Below are 7,533 nucleotides of genomic sequence, written 5' to 3'. Positions count from 1 at the left end.
TAATTTCGTTCGCGTACGGTATATTTTAATTATTTATTATGTTTGTGTTTTTCTAACAAATCATGTAAATAATTTTTCACCATTAACACAACAAAAACAAAAGAAAAAATTAACTTTAACTGTTAAGTTTTCCCTTTAACTGCTATGTTAATACCCGAACAGCCAATTAACAGTCAAACCCGATGACAGCACGATTCTCCGTGTTTTGTATCATCATTCAAATCAATCTTTCACATTTCAAAATTCCAAGATTTTTGTTCTAGAAGTCTTCTGATAATCACAGGATCAGCAAAGACTCAACACTGCACAAAAATCAGGTACGCTTAACTGTCTCCTACACAAACAGTCCCTAACTAGGGTTTTTTGTTTTTTTCAGGAGAACAAGTTTTTTGAGACCTCAAATGGATTTCATGGATCTCCATATGTCTCAAAGTACCATCATACAAATTTTCAAACTTCAATTCGCTCAGACGCACACTCAGCAGCTCAAACAGTCAACAGATGACCAGTTTGACCGAAAAGTCAACAGACAGTCAAAAATGAAATTTTTTTGTCAACATCATATTTTGTCAAAAGATTCATCATTTGATCAATGGTTGATCATAACTCATCAAGAAAAGTTCAGAAATCAACAAAACCCTAAGTTTCAAAATTAGGGTTTTCTCCTAAAAAGTCAACTGAACTTTGACCGGCCATAACTCTCTCCTCGTTCATTCAAAAAATTCCAACCAAAGCTTATTTTTAAGGAAATTCAATTATCTTTCAAATGAAATTGATCCCATGGTCATTGGATTTACCATTTGGAAAATATGAACTCAGACATTACAGGTCATTTTCAAAGTCAACAAAAAGTGGTTTTTTGTCAAAGCCCATAACATCAAGATAACTTCTCCAAATGCAAAAAAGCTTCCAAAGTAGCTTGTAAAGGACATCTTGAGGTTTCTAAAAAGTACAAGAACTCCTTCATATGATCAAAATTGAGGGAGTTATGCCTTATTAAAGGTAGCTATTTTTTGGGAAAATGCATGAAACCAACATTGATCAAAAATGTTTTTTTTCCAAAAGAGGCCAAGTATTCATGATTCAAACATGTTTCTAATGATTCAAACATTTTTGTTTCTTTTTTAATTTAATTTTATTACATTTAAAATTAAATTAAAAAAAGAAATGGTTCAAGACAATTATCCAAAGCTTTTGTCCTTAGCATGAGCCATCAAAATTGATTCAAACTCTGCAGCATAGAGATGTATAGCAGGCCTATAGCAAGAGGGGTGAAGAAAATTGGAGCCATGGCCAAGAAATTCAAACTTTTTATTATTAAAAAACCAAAAGTTCAAAGACACTCAAGAGCTTGGTAGCTTAAGATTTCAGCACTCTATTGCTTATATAATGCTTAGCACACTTCAATAAGAGAAGACACACGAAAATCCATCAAAGAATAGCCAAGAAACTCATAAATGTTCAAAAAAATATCAAACTACTTGTAATTTTCATTTTCATATTTCCAGCCACTATCAATACAAAATAATCATTCTATTACTCTTGTATAACATCATAGGTGAGGATTGAACCATAGCATGTGATTGAAACGACCTCAAACATGTGCATAATCATCTTCATGTTCATAACTATGTAGCTTTCGTTTTCTTATGCACACTTAATTATAATGCAAACTAACCCTTTGAATGGACTCATAGCATGATATAGAGTAGATCTGGGTGGTTACATGCAAGCCCTAACGTGATTTTGAAGCTCCACCATTTTTGAGCTTCAAACATGTGAAGCTTTCGTTTTCCTAGATGGAGGAAGTTTCAGTCAAAACTAACACCACCAATGAACTCCCAGCATGCCATTTAGTGGATCTGGGTTGTTCTTGTGGATTTATTCTCACGTTTTTGCAGGTTCCAAGAAGTATGGAAAAAGGAAGAAAAATCCGCAGGTAAATCGGCTGCTAAATTCGCAGCAAAATCCGCAGGAAAAAGGAAGAAGAAGATGAATAGTGGCGTTGAAAGTTTGACTGCCTGCGTGGCCAGTCCTTGATTCTTCATTGGCCAGTTTTGGCGCGTGTGGGCCCAGTCAGAATTTTGAATTCTCTTTGAATTCAGTGCAATCAGTTACACCATAATATCATGTGATCTCTCTCTTACAGCCATTGGATCAATCTGATTGCCCATCAAACGCATCAAAACACGCAACCATACCATGGACACCCTAGCCTACCACACAGGATCACAGTTTTAATTTATTTTTCTATTTTATTTAATTTTCTTTGCAAAATTATTTAAAAATAGTTTTAAAAATCAAAAAAATATGAAAAAAAATATTTTTAGGTTGATAAAATATTGTATTAATTTTTGACACAAAAATATTTTATTTTTCTTAATAATTAAAATATTTCGTTTAATTAATCAATATATATTCATATATTTCTATATTAATTATTTCTAACCTATCAAAAAAATAGTTTCTTTTTATTAAATTAAGTTTATATATTATAAATTAATTTTGTACATATTTAGGATATTTTTTCTCTTTAAGTTTAATTTATGTGTATAATTATTCGTATAATTATATGTTAATTAACTTAATAATTTCAAAATCATTTCAAAAATCACAAAAAAATTAATTTTATTTTAAAATTAATTAACAAACAATTTGAACATATTTTAGACTTAACCTTTTAGGTTTAAATTTTATTTCTAATTCTTAACCATTTAATTAAATTGATTATGCATTAATTTTAATTAAAATCAATCATCAAAAAATCCAAAAATATTTTCCCTTTATCCTATTGCAAATTAAATTCATAGATAAGTGTATAGGTTGTCAAATTCATGTAAATAGCGTAGTTTACATTTCTCGCACAATCGATGTAATAGCGTAGATTTACTTTCCGCATTTTATATTCCCGCACTTTAAATTTCTGTACGTATAAAATTGCGTGTATGTCAAGAATAATAATTGAAGCGCTAGATCACTAATCTCAAAGAAAAATATCTGAAACAAAACACAATCACACTTGCACCTCTTAGGGTAATCCCTGTTACTCTTTTCAAATCAATTCTACTGTTTCAAATACAAACTCAGGTTTTTGTCTGTATCCAGTCAAAGAAAACTTTCTAAAAGAAATGGGAAAAAACCTTATAAACTTAGGGTATACCTCCTAATTGCTTGCTTAATCAAAAATAACAAAAGCTTTTCCACATCACTGTTTTACAAAACAAACTTTCAAAGGACTACACTTTGTATATATCCAAACAAAGATCATTACAAAGTTAAAAATCTTTTTTTCAAAACTATCAAAATATCTTCCGAAAGATAAATACTTTGTATACATCCGCACAAGGATCATTACAAAGTTAATTCTCTACAAAAATATTTAAAATCACATACAAGCATTTCAAAGCAAGACAAACGATTCAAACAAGTGAGCTAAGCAATTAAGAGCCCATGGATAACCATGGATACAAAGGGGTGCTAACACCTTCCCTTTGTATAACCTACCCCCGAACCCAAAATCTCTCTAAGGTCTTTTTCTGTTTCTTTTATAAACCTTTCCTTAATTGAATAAAATAAAAGTCGGTGGCGACTCTCTGATTTTCACAACTCAAAATAAAAGAAGAGTCAGTTCGCATCCCACAAAAAACTGAGGACGACACCGAACATTTGAGCTTTGACTGGTTTGTTAACCCTGAAAATTGGAAAAGGAAAATTAGACAGAAAAGGGGTGAGTGTAGGCGGAGTTCATTATATTTGAAGGCAAACCCTAATTTTAAATAAAAGAGGAAAAACATAACAAGGATTAAATCGGGACTTAGCTTTTGATCTGATATGGTTCGTAGTCGGAGGAAACCCTGGTTAACCCCGGATGCTAGAATCAGGTGTGATCGAATCTTGAAGGCAGGCTCTGAAGCGTTGGACTAATCCTTGCATGGATGCACAAGCTATGAATGTCTGCAAAACAGTTCAATGCTCACGATGGTAGTACCTCGAAAAAAAAAGAAAATGTTAGTAATGGCATATATAAAAAAATGGTGAAAAACCATGAACAAATATTGATAAAAAATTAACAATTGAAGACCTGAAACAAATAAACACATATTAACCATATAAAAATCTAAAAAAAAAAAAAAGAAGAATAAAATAGTAACACTTTTTGATATTTTATATATACATAAAAAGCTAGATAATCTACCTATTTTTGTATTTTTATTACTTGGTTTAATACCACCCAAAAATAAATAAGTAACAATTAAATTTTTTTGTTTGTTTTGTGATATCTTGATCAGTTTAGAAAATTAATATATAATGGTTAATAGTACAGTTTTTCTTTAGATACGGTGTCGAGACCACTTCCGTCTCGTTGTACAATATACACAGGTGGATTGGATTCTTAAAAGGTTAATAAAACTAGTACATAACATTTCACTTTAAACCATATACCACTTGGTAAATTATTAAACATATAAAAGTGAAAGTTTCATTGTTATTTTGAGAAAGAAAAAAAACATATAAACCGTCGGTCAAAATAAAGTCTCGGATAGAGAAAAATACACACCAGTTTCATCTTTTTCTTCTATGTATTCACTTTCTCATTTCCTCTTCAATCTCCCTTGTTTTCTTTCACGTCCATAAAAATAAACACAAGCAAGTAAAGCCCATGAAATCAAGAAAATATGAAAACCCACTTACAACGATGACAGATCCAAGGACGGTGGATTCATCACGGAGGAGCCACGGCAGATCCGGCGAGTTTGAGAAAATGGAGTGATGCGATTGAGGAGGTCTCGCTGTTGTTTCATCGGTGGCAGAACGGTGGTGCGTTGTGGACGGTGGAAGGATCGGTCGTCGCTTGCGGTTCCGATTGGTAGTTGTCGTGGTGCTTCCGGCGTGACTGAGCGGTGAGTGGATTCGTGGATCGGCGATGGATGTTGTTGTTTTACTGAGGGAAAGGAGTCGGTTCTAAATTGATTTGCGAAGGTGATTGAGGAGAGGTTCAGACGCGGTGTCGGTTGCGTCGCGGCTGTTCGGCGTTGTTTTCGGCACCGCTCTTCGCGATTCAGAGACGGCAACTCGGAGGTGTGTTCCGATTTGTGGTGATGTTGTAGCTCTGTTTTTGTTTTTTGATAGCAACTCCCTCCTTCCTTCATTCTTTTCTGAAAAAAACAAAACAAACAAGATTCTGTTAGCTTCGTTGTTGTTGTTGTTTCTATGATTAATTTGGTATATAGGTTTATGTTTCATTGTTGTTTCTATGATTAATTTGGTATAGAGGTTTATGTTTCTGAGCCAAGGTTGAACTCGGTTGTTGTACCTTGTCATCCACTATGAAGTTTGTGACTGATGAAGATTATTGATTTGCAGTTTACTAATCAGTTTCGATATGTGCGAGCTGTTTGCAAATCGGATCTGAATTGATTTATCTCTTTTTTTTATACCTGTAATCAAAACTAAGCTGTTTGCAAATCGGATCTGAATTGATTTATCTCTTTTTTTTATACCTGTAATCAAAACTAAAACAACAACAAGCGTGAAAGAGTTAGGGCCTGTTTGAAAGGCTTTTTAAAAATTTTATTTTAGTTTTTGAAAATTTAAAAACTAAAACTTGTTTGAATATAATATTTTACAAATGTGTTTTTAAAAACTCTTCACATTTTTTTAGTTTTTAAAAGCAAAAAACTGAAATGGCTAAATTATGTTTTGATTTTTACTTTTCAGTTTTTAAAAACTAAAAACAAAAACTATTTCAAACAGACCCTTAGGATCAATGGAAATCGTTGGCAAGGGTTTTTTGTGTGAATGAAGGTGAAAGAAAAATGGTAGAGAACAGGGTTAATTATTGTGCGTAAGAGAAGGGTGGAGAAAATAAGGGTTAATTGTTAGTTCAATAGGTTAGAAATTTTTTTGTTTATATAGGAAAAATATTAGGTTAGAATGATTAAAAGAGAACAAAATCAATAATCAATTAAAATAATAAAAATTCAAATTCAAATATTGTTTGATTTAAATTTATGATTATTTTAATCAATTATATAAATTCTCTCCTAAAATAGAGATTACCGTCTAAAAAAGAAAAAGAGAACAAAATCTTTCAAAATTTTTATTTTATGATTCTTTTGGATATTTTTGTGAATAAAATGTGAATAAAGTAAAAAAAAAAAATTTTTATAAATAATGAAAACGAAAATAATGTTTAAATATTAAAAAAAAAAACAATTTTTTGTGAATTTTTGAATAAATGTGAATAAAGTTAGAAGTAAAATTAAAAATTTATAAAAGGGAAGAAATGTTAGAAGTGGGATTCGAACTTGGGACCTCTCGCTCTGATACCTTTTACCCGCAAATTCTTACCAACTGTGCTATGTCACTTAATCGAAATAATATGACATTTGCGATTATATGAGGGCAAATTTTGGGGTATGACACTAGGTAACTGTGAAAATCATTTCAAATATCACGTTTTACCCTAACGTCATTCAACATTAAATGCTAATTGATTCATTGTCTGTAATCTTTGTCATTCAAAATCATATTGCATATCATTTCATATCCGTGCCTATATAAACACATCTCTATATCATTTCATCTCTTTCCATTCATTTTCATTGTTCACTGTCTATGTTTGTTCGTCTCTCTCTCTCTCTCTCTCTCTCTCTCTCTCTCTCTCTCTCTCTCTCTCTCTCTCTCTCTCTCTCTCTCTCTCTCTCTCTCTTTTCATAAACCCTAGTTACTAAACCCAGCAATCTCAGTGTGAATCTATGGCTTCTTCATCAAATGTTCAACGCAAGGTCTCTTCTTCAAACCAAGTTCAACAAAAGAAATCTACAAACACTCCTTTGAAGACTTGTTTGATTCCTTATGAAGAACTGGAGGTTCTCTGTGAAACTATGGTGGATTTTGAAAATCTTATGGCTCATGATTTCAAAATCAAAACTGGAATGCTAGTACAAGGATGGACAAACTTCTTTGAAAGGTTGATTGGACCAGTTTACCCTATTTTGGTTAAGGAATTCTAGACACATGCCACTGTTACTTCAACTCCTATCATCTCCTTCGTGTTAGGGCATGAAGTTATCGTGACTGAGAAGCTAATAAGGAAAATGTACAGTCTTGATGGTATAGGTGGAATTACTGGAGCTCTCCCAGGCAGAACTCATTGGGAAAAAGTTGACCTAGAGTTGTTTACTTCTGGAATTACCTCTCCCTACACTACTGATTTGAAGCCTTCCTACAGAGTATGGGCAAAGATCATTCTGGGATCTTTCTATCACAGAAGACCAACAAACTCTGATACCTATGTCAATCAAGATCAGAAGTATGTTCTGTTCTGCATTGGAAAAGGCATGAGAGTCAACCTACCTCACATTCTGTTTCAACATCTGAAGACTAATGTTGAAGAATCAAGGGAGGAAGAGCGTCTGAAGTTTCCCAAGATTAAGAAGAATACTACTCCTTTTGGAATAATGATATCAAATATTCTGACTGAGAGTGGTCTGATAGATACTTTGAGAGCAGCTGGCTCTTCTCAGAACT

The sequence above is a fragment of the Vicia villosa genome, linkage group LG4, assembly GCF_029867415.1.
Source record: "Vicia villosa cultivar HV-30 ecotype Madison, WI linkage group LG4, Vvil1.0, whole genome shotgun sequence".
Classification (NCBI taxonomy): Eukaryota; Viridiplantae; Streptophyta; class Magnoliopsida; order Fabales; family Fabaceae; genus Vicia; species Vicia villosa.
Note: the sequence above shows the minus strand (reverse complement) of the source record.